The following is a 16,693-nucleotide window of genomic DNA, read 5'->3' on the forward strand; positions in this document are numbered from 1 at the left end:
GGCCTGGCGGAGAGAGAGGAAGGCCTGTGGTGGAAGCCAGCCACTCAGAGCAGCGTGGGCGGCGGGGAGAACCCACACAGCACTTGACCGCTGCACCACAGCCGTGGTTCCCAGCAGGGCATCTTCTCAGTCCACTTGTCTGGCATTGGCAGGGCTGCACAGAAGCCCAAAGTCTGAGCCAACTGGGGTGGTAGAGAGGAGCAGTGAGAAAAGAATGGGAAAAAAAAGAAAGAAGAAACCCCTCCAGCTAAATGCTATCCTACCATGAAATAACAGACTTTTCCCTCAAACCCTCGGTTCCCCTTTCACCAATCCCAAGCAAAATAATGGACGAGTCCAATTCTGTGGCTACAGCAGATACACAGTCTGTCAATCTGAAAATGGGGCCTCTTACCTCCAGTTCAGCCCTGGGTACCTGGAGGGTGGGGAGGGAGGCTGTGGACAGGCCATGGGGTTGGTCCTATCCTTTGCTCTGGGTGGTGTTTCCATCTAGAGTCTGGGTTGGCCTCGCCTTGGTTAGTCCTGAGAACTGCAGCCTCCTCAGCCTTTCTGCAGTTGTCAGGGGCATATTTTATAAAGATTGGATCCTTTTGCCTCGATGTTCTTGGGAGGCAAGATTGGTGGCCTCAAATCTGAGGATATTTCTGCTTCGGAACATAAAAGCTGATGGTGTCAGGAGTTCCAGGGTACTCCATAAGGATTTGTATGGGTTTTGGGCTTCTATTCTAGCACTTAGCCAACCTAAAAAACTGCTTAGGGTCTGGGCCTATTTGCGAAAATCAGATTCCAGAATATGGTGGTAAATGATCAGGACTCCGGCCACTGCTCTCAGCCATGAGCTGTGGAGCCATTGCCAATGAACGATGACACTTTCTGAATCTGAGCCCAGTCTCCTTGGCATTAGAAGTTTTTTCAGCAGAGAATTCTCTGCAAGTATTACCATTTGTCAGGATCTGTCACTTGAAATTTATTTATTCATTTGATCGTGTGACAAATATTTACTGAGCTTTTACTTGATGTCAAATACTGCAGTAGGCATTGGGATAAAATTCTGGGTAAAATCAGAGAATATTCCTGCTCTTCAGAGCACCAAATTCAGTGGGAGAGCTCAAATGTACCAACACATGTAAAATTGCAACAGTGACAAGTATGCGTTAAGGGAGAAACAGAGTGCTCATAACCAGTAGATTTCACCTGGGTGGGGAAATCCAGGAAGAAGGGATAGCTGAGCTGAGATCTGAAGGATACGTAGGAGTTAACCAGGTTGGAGGCAGTGAGTGGAGGAGCACTTCAGGCACAGGGAGGAGCCTCTGCACACCTGTGGTGGGAGGGAGGCTGGAGAGTGTGAGGGCTGGGCACAGATGAGGCTGGAGAGGCACATGGAGCCTGTGGTCTGGGCTTTTTGAGCCAACTTAATGGGGTTTTGCTTTTATTCTGAGATCAATGGGAGGTCACCAGGAAGGTTTATATAGTGAAAACGTGTGTTTTGAAAAGACCACTCTGGATAGTGTGAGTGTACAGAATGGATTGGAGGAACTCATGAATGTGGGTAGACCAAGGTGTTGGTGACGATGTTACTTGCATTTTGTATTGTGGGTTGTAGTCAAAAGAAATCTGGAAGTCACTGCTCCAGAGACTTCTAAGGAAATGGATCTGTTCTGGGGTTCTAAACCAATAGGAAGGAACTCAGCGCTGAATGGGGAGGGACTAACACTTATCATGTGATCACTGAATCATTCGCTGCAGTCCTGGGGCCTTGGCCATGGATGGCTGAAGGTTTTCCAGAATGGTTTCACATTTCTGGGCTCAGAGACAAGTAAGCACCTCAAGCATCTAAGTCAATGCTGGAGCCAGGATTTAAATCCACATCTCCCAAATCCTATGCATGCTACCTGCAAAAAAGGGACGAAGATAGAAGTAGGCAAATTTGCTTTTGATTTTTTTGGAGACAGTGTCTTGCTCCATCACCCAGGCTGGAGTGCAGTGGTGTGATCTTGGCTCACTGCAGCCTCTGCCTTCTGGGTTCAAGCAATTCTCCTGCCTCAGTTTCCCAAGTAGTTGGGATTACAGGCATGCACCACCAGGCCTGGCTAATTTTTTTTGTATTTTTAGTAGAGATGGGGTTTCACCATGTTGGCCAGGCTGGTCTTGAACTCCTGGCTTCCAGCTCTCTGCCTGTCTTGGCCTCCCAAATTGCTGGAATTACAGATGTGAGCCACCGTGCTCAGCCCAAACTTGCTTTTGAGGGTCCATGACTGCCACACGGGTCAATCCCAGCACAACATGTTCACTGCCTAATCTGCCATGGGTTGGCAATGACTGCATCAGGTCAAAGCCTTCTTTTTGTCTCCACGAACTTTTTTTCCTAGGTCTCATTGGACCATAGACAGATCAGCCCCATTTCAAAGGATTTCTAGGAATGAAGTCTCCTGAATCCTGTCTTTCCTGCATTTTCTGTGTTGGCCAAAGACTTTATTAAGATGTTTCCCATACTGTATCCTTGTACCTGTGGGTCAAGCTCAGAATCAGGGGCTTCTGAGAGTATCAGAGCTCAGACATTTGGGATATCGACTGTTTTCCAGGGACCCTGTATTTAGAAATCTGACAAAGAGTGATAATATGAGCTGTGGAGAGCTGGTTCTTTGGGTTGCCACAGAAACCAAATGGAGCTGAATTTAGCATTAAATTACAGGGTACTCACAGAGATGGAGTCAAACATTTGTCTACTACTGCTTTTTTCTTTTCTTTTCAAATTGAACCTTCCTGGCAAGTGGTGAAACACATGTGAAGCTAAATGCCAGCAGCAGATTGTGCTGCGCTGAAGGAGTGGGTGTTCTGGAAGCTTGGTAAGTGACAGGGACTTAGCTTTTCACCCAAGGCAGGATTGTTGCTCAAGCATCTCCCTCCAGGTCTAGGCTCCTTCGAGGGAGGAACACCTTGAGAGGATAGCACAGAGAACAACTGGACCATCTGGAGCTGTGGGTTCCAATAGAGTTGTCACTAGCCACATGTGGCCCCTGGACACTTGCGTTGTGACTAGTTCACACTGGGATGTGCTGTGAACACAAAACACATACCAGATGTCAAAGACTTTGTATGACGAGAACAATGTAAAGTGTCTTATTAATTTATGAATATTGATTCCATGTTGATATGATAACAGTTTGGATGTATTGGTTTAAATATGATTTAGTATTGAAATGAACATCTCCCGTTTCTTTTTATTATTCATAATGTTGTTACTAGAAAATTTAGCATTGTATATATGGCTCACATTGTATTCCTATTGGGCAGTTCTGGTTCAGACACTTGTTCTGAGGCTGGATTGATGTTCCATGAACTGAAGAAGTTGTTCAACCTTGTGATACTTGGGATTCTTGATCTGCACGATGGAGGTATTAACACCATCTCTCCCTTCTTCACAGGTTTGTGTTGGAGATTCCATGGTGATGTGGGCTCTGTAATGCACTTGCTTCATTTCTCCTTCAAAGACGAGGTACTCACTCCCCCAGCTGCCAGTGTTGGCTGCTGAGGACTCAGCTGAGTCCCTCTTCAGACATTGCCTGAGGCTGAAGAGAGCCACCCATCATGAGCTGCGCTCTTTCAGGTGAGTCTCTAAGATGCAAGTGGTTCATTCAGTATCAAGTACAAGCAGGGCCAGAGATCACCAGGAGCCACATGAGCAAGTGGCTTAGACTCCCACGTCTCCGCTACTGTTTCCTCTCCCTAGCAAGTACCCATGGCTGTGGCTGCAGTGGAGGCTCCCTGATGAACAGCTTAGAGAGGAGAAAAAAGTCAGGAAGGGTCACAGATGGGTTGGCTTTGCATGTAGGTTCCAGTTTGAAAATGGACTGCTGTGAACTAAAGTTCCACTTGGGGGTGTCCCTGAAAGAGAGAGATGAGAGAAAATTCTCTCAATAGGCAGAGCTTTGGGAGGTAGACCTAGTCATTCTTCTGCGTGGAAAGAGAAGTGGATTAAAGTACAAATGTATTTTGGCTCATGAGGAGTAGTGAATGGATTGACTGATTGGTCAGGGACCCGGAAAGAAAAAGATTAAATGGCCGATGTCAGGGGCTGGGGAGGGGCATGGGGATGGGCAATGGGAGTGGGCAGAAAGCACTGGAGTCTATGTATTGATGTTAATACCACCGGACAGCAGCTACTTCAGAAGAGGCACCAGACAGCCATGTAGACAGAATGACTTTGCCCGTTGACATCAGCCAGCCTCAGTCTTTAGTCATTCCAGTGTCTGAGCAATGGGTACGAGATTAGAACAGCCATGGTATTAAGGATTCAGGTGGCAATGTGGTATACCCTCTAAATCAACCACCACTGTAGGGGGCTGTGCTGCCAAGGGTGGAATTCATGGATCCTGGAATTGAGGAATATACGTGGGCATGGACCTGCTACCATCCCTCCCGGTGACTCACGGTGGAACCTGTGCTGTCCATCCCCACAGCAGGAGACTCTGTGGGTCTAGAGGTGCTGGTTCCTAGGGGGAGAAGTCTTCCATAGAGGTATACGATAAGGGCCCATTATTCTTTAAGCCGTCGTTGCCATCTGTCTCTTCTAGCTCCTTGTACTAAGATATCAGCAGTCAGGGAAAGGAGTCTCCACACTGGCAGGAGCCATTGGCCCTGATATCAGGAGGAAGTAGTGCTGCTGTTATTTAAAGAGGGTGGGAGATAATCTGTTTTGGCATTCACGGGATACGTTAGGATGTCTCCCCTGCCCAATTTGAGGTAAATGGACAAGTGCAGCAGCCACAGCCAGAGCAGAGTGTGGTGACCAGGGCCTCAGTGTCTCAGTGATGAGGGCTCATGCCACTCCACCAGGCATGGAGGCCAGCAGAGGTGTGGACCAACGGTGAGAGGAATCTGGAATGGATAGAAGAGGAGGGGCAGAATAAGACTCAGTGGCAGCCTCAAGATCAGAGCAGTGATGCGGTTTTTCCCACTAATCCCCCACTGAGAATTTCCCCAGGTGAAGAGAGCAGCCAGAATAACAATGAAGTTGCTCCCAGAAAGGGCACACTTACACTATGAAGCCAGTGAGCTGGTGGTGCCAAGGGCGTACTGTCCCGGGTGCTGTGGTGTGCTACTCAGATTTCCCACACAGAACCCAGCTACTTGTGCCCTGACTGCTGGGAGTACTAATGGCCATTGGCTCCCTTCGGAGTCCCTCTCTAAGAATTACCCAGACTTGTTGGTGTGGAATACAAAGGCGCAGTTCCTTTGTCTTGATTCAGGACAGCTTTGTAGGACATCCCAGCTCCTGGGCTTCCTGCAGGATTCATCTTGTCCTTCTGCCCAATCTGACTCCTCTAACTCTCTTAAAGAAGTTATTTCTGAGAGCACTCCCCAGTACACTTCCTGCATAGAAATATTCTGTCTCCGAATATTTTTCCTGGACTATGCAACCCAAGAATGATGTCCCAGGCACTAGATGGTGCAAAGCATGCTGAACTCGGCCTGGGAAGCTCTAGGTTCTAGTCAGGGCTCTGCCCTTTCATGGGCTGTCTGGCTGGCCCAGGTTCCCCATGTATGAGTTGGGACAGCAAGGAAGGATTTAGGACCAGGTGATCAAAGGTCCCTTCCTGCTGTGACTTTTCATACATGTGAAATGGACGGGAAGGATGTGTTACATGAAGAGCTGGAATGACCTTTGTGAACCCTTCAGATGTCCTCTACATGTACAGAAAGTAAATGTTGGGAGGGTAGTGTGATTTTTTTCATGGCTGCCCTAGAGCTAAGATTTGGACTAGACTTCAGTCTGCCATGTTGCCTGGGTGTATCCCCTTCACCATCTCTGGATCTCTAATGTCACCTATTAGGGGCAAAGTGCAAGAGTGGGTAGGACAGGAAAATTTGAAGGTTGATTAGAAGGTTCTGATGGACCAGCTGCTTCACCTGCATGTCTCTGGGTTCTGTTATCCAGCAGGCAGGGCAAGCAGTCACCACACAGGCGGCAGTCATTCACCCTGAAAATGAGGAGGAAATTCTATTTACTTACCTCAGATTGCCAGGATATTATAGCCTTTGTCCTAGGGCAGTGCTTCTCAAACTTCATCATGCAAATGAATCACCTGAGATCTTGTTAAAATACAGATTCTGATTCGGGAGGTCTGGGGTGGGGCCAGAGAGTTTGTGTTCCTAACATGCTTGTAGGTATGGATGCAAACCAGTCCATTGATCACATTTTGAGTAGCCAGGTGCTAGAATGCAGCTGTCAAACTCTACGTGCATCAGAAACCCCTGGGAACCTCTTACAACTACTCATCATCATAGATTCAAATTCAGTAGTACAGGATGAGCATCTCTAATTTTAACAAATGCTCTAAGTAATTAAGATAACTGCCAACACTTGACAACTATGGTGTGGTTCTGTAGCAGTGACCTTCACAGTTGCAGCCAGCATTTGTGTTCCTGAATGAGCTGAACAGGTATCACACTACAGCTGCATGAGGAAGGAGACAAAGCTGTAGCCTGAGTCACTGGGGACACGGCTGCTGAGCTATACCCAGCATTCAACATGGGCCAGGCACAGATGACCACAGAAGGAACCCCTGGGATTTGCAAAAATTACCCTAAGAGGGTTATAGTTGTATGAAAACAATCAAAATACAGACATAAACATTTGTAGTTACTCATAAAATGTATTTCCAAAGTAGCCATAACCTTCCTAACAAGGAGCTTTATCTCCATCTCAAGGCTGACGGGCAGTTCATGGGCTACTTGTGAGTTGCACATGAGGGCATTTCATCGTTGTTGCAACTCTGGAAAATTGAGATCAAGAGTGTAGGCTCAGGCTGCAGGAGCTGAGAGTCCTGCCTAAAAACACATTGCTTCATTCCCTGAGCTTCATTCTAGGGTTTGTCTGAGATGCCAGTCTAGTTGGCATCAGCATGTCACCCCATGACTTTCTTAGCCCATTTAGGGTGGGAATGGGTTCTTCAGTGATGTTGGGTGGAGAAAAATAGACCTACCTCCCCTAAGTGTCTCCAGATGGCTGACCTGCTAGCCTGCTCCTCCGAAAGACCCCCCTTCTCACCTCCCTGCTCACCACCAGCTGCCTGGTGAATGGACATCCCCAGTGCCTGATAGGGGAGAAGGTTCTGCTGCCTCAGCACAGGGCGGGTTGGGCATGAGAGTGAGTAATAGAATGTCCCCAAGAAATCCACCCTCCCTGCCAAATGTGCATGCCAGCTTACACCTATGGAGAGTCTGGTTGCCTTTGCTTATTCATCAGAAGAAAATAAGATGAACCCTGAAGGGAGATGCTGTTGGTAGGACAGCCACCATGGCAAGCAAGGACTCCCACAGGGCGTCTCAGAGCTAGGGGCTGGGGAGGGCAGTGCCGTCCTCAGGCGACTGACCTAGAATCTGCCACAGAAAGCCTCTGCTACTTGCTGGATTTCCAACCCCAGGTGATAATGCAGGTTGGAATAGCAAAGGAGTTTAAGAGGCCTTCAGCACATGCGGCCTCCAAGGAGAATGGAAGGCAAGGGGGTGGATTAATGGAGCTGAAGTCAGCCGGGACAGCAGCAGCACTGGCCTCGTTCTCTAGTGAGAGGAGAGGCCCAGATGCCTGTGACCGAAGCTTCTTGGTTGGGACCTGGAATTTTGCTGTTTGGCCTTTGTTTGAAGTGAAATGACGAGATCTCTGGACTCTTCTCTCTCTCTCTCCTCCCAGTCTCTTCAAAGCATCTTTCCTCCTGGTACTCACTGGCACATCCCCTAAATTATTACTCCTTATACTTTGACTAAGCCCTTGCCACCGCCTGGAGGATTTTTGTCCTTTATGTTCTCTTCCCTTGTCATCAAGTTTGTTTTATGAAATAAGTCATCTAATTAATTAAATAACCATTGACCGTCAACTTCATTTCGCCATATACCACGCTAGGGTCTAAATGACCTAATTTAATCCTCAGATGAGGATTTTCCTATGAGTAAACTCTTTTATTCTGGCCATTTTACAGAAGAGGAGGATGAGGCAGGGTGGCTATGTCATGCCCTGTGCCCGTGGAGCCTCCTTTGGTGAAAATCATGGCGCCCTGGATTTCCTGTCCTTAGGCTGTGAAGTTGCGGCTTCACTCTCAAGATTCTTTTTTAGGGGGTAGGATGAGAGCAGAGATAAATAGAGTTCACAATTGAGCATTGTCTTTTGTTTCAGGAGATAATTATTCAGAAAAAATCTCAGGAAACTTGGTCAAACTTGATAACAAAAAACTGTTGTATTTGTTATCTGTTTGCTGGTAGGGATTAGAAATGAAAGTTTTAAAATATTAAGGGCTGATGTAGTTTTTGGGGGTGGTGAACAGGAAAGAGCATACTAAGTGAGAAGCCAGAGAGCTTGCGTCTTTTTCACTCAGTCTTGGGGAAACAGGACCCCCTAAGAGAGCGGTAGATGACAGCTTTAAAAAGACCAGGAGAGTGAATCTGATTTCTGAGGCCCCTGAGAAGAAATAGGGGGTGGGAAGCTGAGTCCCCAGACACTTAACTATGAGGAAGTCCTCCAGAAGGCTGCAAAGATTAATTGGGTGTTGGCTTCCTTGGGCTCTAATGGGGAGTTAGCATTTGAGCATACACAGCTATACTACAAAGCATAATGTGGAGCTGGGATCAGCGTTAGTGAGATCAGCAAAGCCGTAGTGAAGAAAATTCGGTTGCAACATTTCTGCTGCAGGCAAAGAGCAAGAACTCTGAAATGCCTAAATTCGATCCAGCCTTTACGTGGTGTGCGAGGTCTGTGTTGGGACAGAGCGGGGCCTCTGTGTGACCTTGGGCACGTCTCTTTACATTCAGATCCTCAGCGGAGCGACAAGCCTCCAAGGCTTCCGTCTGTTCTCAGCTGGAGGGGAGAAATGAAACTGTAAGAAAGGAGAAAGATGTGTGCTACAGGGCTCGTCCGGGGTTTTCCTGGGAGAGTCGCTGGGTCACAGTGTGACATGGAGTACCAGTACGAATTTCTTCGTTGCCGTTTCCTCCCTTCGCTGTGGAGAGCAGAATTCCAGGCACCGAGCAGCTTGGAGAGTAGCATCACTGCGCTTTTCAAAGAAACATGGTCTTGCAGTCCAGAGGCAGCAGGTGGCGCTCTTTCTCCTGAAACAGGTTGATGTCTGCAGCTTGGCTTGCAGACTGTGCGGGGGATGCAAACTGAGTAAGATCTCTGCAGTGCGAAGGCATCCAAGGAGACCAGGGCAAAAAGGGCTGGTCAGGACTACCTGCCAGGTATGACTGTTCCCTCACTTGGTGCCCCCTGGAGGCACCACCTGAGCTTGGGCTGCAGCACTGACCAAGGTGAACACACACAGCCTTCTTTCCACAATTTTACTGTTAAGTGGCTGCATTTGCAAAGGAAAATATTCATTTTCGCAAATGATGACTGCACCTGTCTGGGCTTTAGGTTGTGACGGGGAAGGGTCACTCCATCTTAGTGTGTGATAAGTATACTTATCACTTATTGCGTGGGAAGGCGAGAGGTCCAGGGTCCTCCCTGACATTTTAGGTGAGACAGTGTCTCAGGGGAATGCAAAAAAAAAAAAAGAAAAAGAAAAAGAAAAAGAAAAAGAAAAAGGAAAAAAAGCAGAGTCTGGGAGAATGTTTTACCTGGAGGACCTGGCTTTTACCTGGGAGGTGTTGCAACTTCTCAGTGAGAAAAAACCTGACATTAGATCTCCTTTGAAGACCTATTAAAGAAAAGCAAAAACAAGACAAAACAACAACAACAAGAAACCAGAATGAAATATTTCCACAATGAAAAGATCACTGGATTGGAATTCATGAGTCTAGCAAGGTCACTCACTGGCTGTGAGACTTAGGGCACTTACCTGTGGTCCGCAGTAGTTATGGATTACTACTGAACATCAAAGTATGAAAATCACTACTGTCGATTCAGTAGTTACTGGTTAATGTCTCTTCTAGCACATTACATAGCATGTATCTGTGTGTGTGTATGTGTGCGTGTGTGTGTGTGTGTGTGTGTGAGAGAGAGAGAGAGAGAGAGAGAATGAGGAGAGAGAGAGAGAAAAGAGAGGCAGCCTATCAAACAGAATAGCTTTTGGGGCAAAATTTGTATAAGGCAAGACAGAAACATACATGATTGGGGACTGAGGAAACCCTTTCACTTTAATTTCCATTTCAATCATTGAAGCTCATAGTGACCACACCCAGTGAAAAAGTCATGCCATTTTCCTCTTCTGGGAACTGAGATAGATCCCTCAGAAGTATCACCATCAATGTACCTGTGATCTCCATTCAGTTGCTAGAACAGCTGTGTGCCCTCCATCAAAGCCTCTCTTCTGGCTTCTGAGGTGGTGGGGGGCAACTTTAACAAACCAGGTCCCAACGTGGAGAGAGAGGCAGCTCTTTCTTTGCTCCAGTGGCACTGGAAGCATGTGGTAGAGGTGAGGAGGGAGGAATCATGGTGGAGAACAGTGGTGGTGTTCCAGGCGTGTGGGAGGAAACTGTAATGTTGCACTCCTGCTTGAGGGGCTTGGCCATTCAACAGCCATCATCAGCCATCAAACATGAACTGAGCATCTCCTGCATGCAGGCTAGGCACCAGGGATGCCTCTGGAACCCCATGCAGTCTTTGCTCTCAAGGAGCTCACTGTCTCATCAAGAGAAATTAGATAGAGTCTGTTTTCTATCAGAAAAAGATAGAGTCTTCTTTTCCTGAAGAAGCACATTTAGGCGCTAAGGGGCTCACAGAAGTGCCCTGCTCAAGAGATGCCCTCCCCAATCTTCCTACCCACTTGCTTGAGGTTTGGCTAGACACAGTCAGTAATAAAAAGGTTGCTTTTCAGACCAGGAGACGCAGCTTTGCATGTGCTTTGCCTGCTATGCAGATGGTTGCCAGGCCATCCTGTTGAGGATTCTGTTTGGCAGGAACGTGCTCTGATTCCTTAACTGTAGGCTTTGGGGACCAGACGTGCCCAGGGGCTTAAAGGCAGCTGAAGTGAACCAGCTTTTCTGCACACTCATCAGCATCAGGCTTCAAGCTGCAGTGAGGCATGGATCTGAGATAACTGCAGTGCCCCAGGTGGGATGCCGCAGTGTCCTTGGGCATACCTGTGGCTGCTGCAGGACATACTGAGCACAGTGGGCCATGGCTGGGTCTGAGCTGCCAGCTGCAGGTTGAGCTGCTGACTCACTGCTGCAGCCATGAGACCTTTAGCAACTGGAACAGCATGGGGAATTCTTTCTTACTTTAAAGGAATATGTGATGGAGAGGAAGGCAATGGGGTGATGAGTCAAAGTGTGAGCCTAAATAGCAGCTGTAACAATTTTCATAGAATTCTTGGGCAGAAATGTTTTTGTCAGCCTCGGAAGAATGCAGCCTATTGGGGAAGTTATTCAGTCAGTCAGTCAGCATGTATGAAACACCCATCTTGTGCCTAGTATTTATTGTATGCTTAGTTTATGAGGAATAGATGCTTCTTGCCCCACTTGGGGATTATTATAAAACTGGCACTTAGAGAGCCTTGTTCTGTGCCAGACACAGCATTCTGTGTGTGCTAGTTTATGTCATCTCACAGTAACACTATAAAATATTATAGGTATTTTAATTTATTCTACTGTAAGTTGAGAGGTTAGGATTTGAACCATGTCAGTTCAGAGTCAGAGCTCTTTACCATCATGCAATTCGATTGTTCGAGAAGTGCACACAATTTGAGAACAATACAGGATAATTCATGATTGAGTGCTAAATCATGTTTATAATACAAGCAGTTACGATGAGTCCAGAATAAATCCCTGTCGATCTGCAATCCCGAGTCAGCTGAAGTGTGTAGATTTGCTCATGTGTAAGCAAATATTGAGCCTGCAGAGGGAGTTTTTGAGAAGGTGGGGGGTCAGAATGAGCACTTGTAAGGTCAGGGAGTGGCAGCTGTGGGTACCATCAAAGGGACAGCATCAGGTGACCTGCTATGAGTCTCAGGCCACTGTGTGCCTAGAATAACTCTAATTGTTGGGGAAAACACAGAAAGATAATTGAACATATTTTTATCCTTTGAGAATTTGTCTGGTTGGATTTACCTGACCAATTCATCAACTTAGGCACTATGAGCAAAATAGGAGGAGAATGAGGTTCATAAGGGGTTGAAGAGGGCCCATGACCATCCCGTTCAGTCTTTAGTGGATCAATATTTGTGTTAGCGAGGAGTCCATAAGCCTTTTGCCAGATGATATTGACACAGACCTAAAAGCTCTTACATTTTCCTGTGGAGATACTGACCATACATCTGCAGTGGAGCTGACCAGACCTACCCTCTGGTTTCAAGGATGAGACATAATCCTGGGCAGCTGTAAGAGAAAAATCTCTCATGAAACTGATGAAATACCTTTGTCTTTTGGCTGGTAGAGCTGATTTTTCCAGGGACACAAATGTGCCAACTCTGACCCAAAGCCCAGTGTCTCGTACACTTTCAGGCACTCACTTGTCTTCCTGGATTCGGGTTACAATATCTCCTTTTCTCTCTTTCTCTGGTGTTTAGCTAAGGTAGTGACTGAATGCAATCAATCTGATTCTACTTCTGCTTTGCCCATAGTTATTAACCTGTTTGGTTCCTGTCAGGGACTCTATACACTTTAGCTGGCTGACTGAGTTCTGATGAGGGTTTTAGAAGCTTAAAAATTGTGAGGAAGATGAAGAGATGAGTAAGTCCAGATAAAGATATCTTCCTGGACAAAACCCTTTCGCATAATGCCAGAAAAATAACAGATGAGTTCAGGAAGACTCTGGGGGCAGAGTCTGAGACACAGGCCAAATCACAGTCCCAGTAACCATGGAGAAAGCAGTTTCCACGACAGCCAAGCAGAAGGAAACTTATCACCTCATACCTGAAAAAGGTTGCTCTGGAGCTGTTCTATGGGAATGGAATAATTACGGAGGTGGACGTGGGTGGTTATGGACAAGGAAGAATAGATCAAGCAAAAAAATTGGAGTTGAGGCAGGGATAACCAGAGAAGACTGGGAACCGTGTTATCTAGTCCAGGCTACAGAGAATACTGAGGCTTTCATTATAATCATCAAGTTATGTTTCTTCTATTCAAAGGTCTCTATTCAGAGGAAATAAAGTTGTTTTTGAACTGGGAGTACCTGGCTGTACCTGTTCTATATTGAAAGAGACCCTGAGAAGCGGATCACCACAGAAGAATAAAGGGGAAAGCCAAGGCCCAATACCCTGCTATTTCAGAGCAAAACCACCACCTCTGTGTGGTGGTGATGTAGGGTTCTTTCCGTGTGGTTAGACTCACTGAGCAGCTTTCTCTTTGGGGCTCTCCCAGGCCTATTTCCTGGTGTAACCAGTGACTGTGTGAGACTCATATTCTGTGATAGCTAAGAATTGGCTGTGGGCATGGGCTGGAAATAGAGACACTTAGAAAATTGTTAATTTTCAGCTCACGCCTGTAATCTTAGCACTTTGGGAGACTGGGGTGGGTGGATTGCTTGAGGTCAGGAGCTCGAGACCAGCCTGGCCATCATGGAGAAACCCCATCTCTACTAAAAATACAGAAATTAGCTAAGTGTGGTGGTACATGCCAGTAATCCCAGCTAGATGGGAGGCTGAGGCAGGAGAATTGCTTGAACCCAGGAGGCAGAGGTTGCAGTGAGCTGAGATCGCACCACTGAACTCCAGCCTGGGTGATAGAGTGCGAGTCTGTCTCAAAATAAAAAATAAAAGAAAGAAAATTGTTTATTTCTCCAGTGCAGGGTTGTGTCTCACTCATCTCTTTATTGTCGGAACCTAAAAAAATTCCCAACACATCATAATAAGCCAGTTATATATGTTTATTGATTTGTGCATTGGGATTGGCTATGTGGAAGATACAAGATCTAAAAGACTGTATCCTGTCTCTGTTGTCTCAGAAGTATTTCTCAGATAATAAAATACTGGCAGATTTCTGATGATTCTCAAGAAAGCTGGAAAATAGAGCTAAAACACATGGAGGATAAGAAGTTATCTCAGGAATAGAAGAAAAGAAAATCCCTTCAAGAGAACTTACTGAGGTTCTGGTTTCTCCAAGGATCATGTTGTGTAAGAAGGCAAATTGTTGCAATGTTTGCAGGAAATGTTTTCTCAACATATGAGGTGTTTGTCAGGTGGAGAAGGTCAGTGTGTGCAGGACGGATGTGGCGCAACAAAGCCCAGCTAGGGAACTTCTCAGGGTGGTTGTTGGTGGGGCGAGTTGGTATAGCTGGAGCACAGGTGGTGAAAGGTGAAGATGAGACTAGAAGGGTTTCAGCTGTTGGTAGTATGATTCCATTTTCTTTCTAGAAAGACAACCCTGGCCTTAGTGTAGAGGAAGGAGAGGGAGAAGGGATGATGGGGAGGCAGCAGGTCTGGGTAGGATTCAACTGCAATAACCTGAGTGATGAGAACCTGAGCTGGGGCAGTGTCAGCCGGTGGGAGAGGACTCAACCTGGGAAATGAGAGGAGTTGCACTTGACTGAGCTTATACGTTGTTTGGGGTTGGTGGTGAGGGAGCAGAAAGAGTCTGGCAAGGTGAACAAACACTCGGGGTTTGAGGTCCTGCTGCAAGGGACAACATTCTTTGAAATGTTTTTATCTTAAACATTCATGCAAATTTGTATTTTTCACTTAGAAATATACCAACATTTGCATGTCTATGAAAATAATGTGTAAAACAAGTTTACAGACTGAACTTTCCAAAGCTTCTGAGAAAATGAACATGTAAGAAAACCATGGTTGTGTGTGGTTTCTGATGCTCTCAGCAAGTAACCCTTTTGAAAAGTGTGGGAGTCTTCCATGATCTGGCAATACCCTCCCCTTCTAACCTTTGCTTTGGCCAAACTGGTCTAGTTACTGTCCCCCCAACCTTCTCGTAAATATTCTACTTCTGTGGTTTTGTGTGTTTCAGATTTTCTGGTGTTTCTCTAGGACATCTTCCAGCTCACAATCTCCCTCCAGCCTTCCAGAGCTGTGACCTCCTTCCAGCTCCTTTCTCTGAAATTCTGCAGACTTGTTCTGCACTGCTTTTATAATTTAACTATAGATAAAAAACACACATAAAAGAGCTAAGAAAGTATTGTAACTATTATTATTATTATGGTGCTTCAAGGTTGTATGTTTGGTTTTATTTTGAAGCACATTATAAGCCCTAGAGGTCAGGGACGATATCACTGAGGTCTTTGTTGCAGCACTGAGCTCAACATGTACTTTTTGAATAGATGCAGTCATTCTGTATGTAGAAAACAAACTTACATTAAAGTAGAAGGAACAGATGGTAACTTTTTCCCCCAGAATATCTCTGTGACTTTAAGTTGAATGTTTATTTCCATTAAACGAACTCTTTTATTTCCTCTGTAAAGCAAATTTAAACATCAGAAAGCCAGGGTATCTCCTCCCTTTATGTTTTCTCCTCGGATGGGACAAGTAAATGGTGGGGCCTGGGTCACCTTAGGGGGCTGTGATTCTGCCGTTGTACAAGTGCAAGCACTTTTTCTGTCAAGTCTGCCTGAGCCCCGTTCTTAGCTTTTTAGGCAGACATTTCCCTGCTAAGGAATCTAAAGGTGGAAAAGCTAAGAGAAGTATGATGGGAAATTACTTTCTAAAGACATCCATGCAGAATTTTGTGGCTTTCCCTGAAGCCCTCTGCTCCTTGTACTAGGTTAGGTGTTTCTACCATGTCACACTTTATTGTTGGTATTGATTTTCTGGGCTCCCCAATAGTGGAAGCTCCCTGGGTGGATGTCTGTGTCTTATAAGGCAAAATCTCATCAAAGAGTGTATTAGAATTATTTCTTGAGAGAACATAGGAAGAGAAAACTGGAAAATGTAGCAGAAGGAGGTAGAAGGAGATAAGGATCATGTGATACTTTTTTGGTTCACTAAAGGTCTGAATCGGGTAATCATGGGTTGAGAAAATAGACAAAATACAGAGAATTGCTGGTGAGGCTGTTGATACAAATAGGTTGAATGAGGGAATTCAAATAAATAAGGCAGAAAAGTATGGAATAAATGGATGAGGCTATGCTGTGAAGGAATCAAAACATAGTATATCAATAGCTAAGTGACTTTAGATTCAGAGAAGGAAACGGAGTCTTTTGAGTTCATTTCATCTCCTTTCATATCATCCTGGAATTTTCAGGATTTTCCATTTCTTTCTCTGATCCCTTTTTTCCACCTCCCTTTCCACTCTTAAGGACCTTTGTGATTACTTTGGGCTACCCAGATATTCCAGAACACTCTCCTTATTTTAAGGTGAGTTAAAAGTTTCCATCTGCAACCTTAGTCCCCTTTTGCCATGTAGCCTAATGTAGTCACAAGTACTGGGAATTAGGGAGTGGACATCTTTGATAGGCGAGGCTTTATTTTGCCCACCACAATCCTTGGTCACCATTATTCTGACCTGGATTGCTGCAAAAACCTGGGCTCTGCAGGCACCATACAGCCAGCAGAGAGCAGAGCCAGAATGTGAATGCAGAAGTCAGGCTGCCTTGAGTCAATATGAAATGTCTGCCTCATTGAGAGGACTTCAAATAGCCTAATATGAAATTGAGTCCATGTTAGGCTATTTGAAGTCCTCTGAATGGGGCAAATATTTCATGTTTCTGTGCCTTTGCACATGACACTCCCTTTGCCAGGACTTCCATCCTTCCCTTGACTCTCTGTCCAACTTCATTCATACTACTGAGCCAATTCTCTGAAATCGTGGGCAGAGCTGA

General features: G+C 45.9%; 1 long non-coding RNA gene across 1 annotated transcript in view; it reads left to right on the plus strand.

Moving 5' to 3' along the window:
- The window catches only part of LOC144580139 (uncharacterized), a 150,763-nt gene that overhangs the window by 41,603 nt on the left and 92,467 nt on the right, over positions 1-16,693 (plus strand). The window contains exon 2 of the long non-coding RNA XR_013529177.1: positions 3,426-3,607. This is a non-coding gene — a long non-coding RNA (uncharacterized LOC144580139). The remainder of the gene's footprint in view (positions 1-3,425; positions 3,608-16,693) is intronic.

This window comes from Callithrix jacchus, chromosome 18, assembly GCF_049354715.1.
Source record: "Callithrix jacchus isolate 240 chromosome 18, calJac240_pri, whole genome shotgun sequence".
In the NCBI taxonomy this organism is placed as follows: Eukaryota; Metazoa; Chordata; class Mammalia; order Primates; family Cebidae; genus Callithrix; species Callithrix jacchus.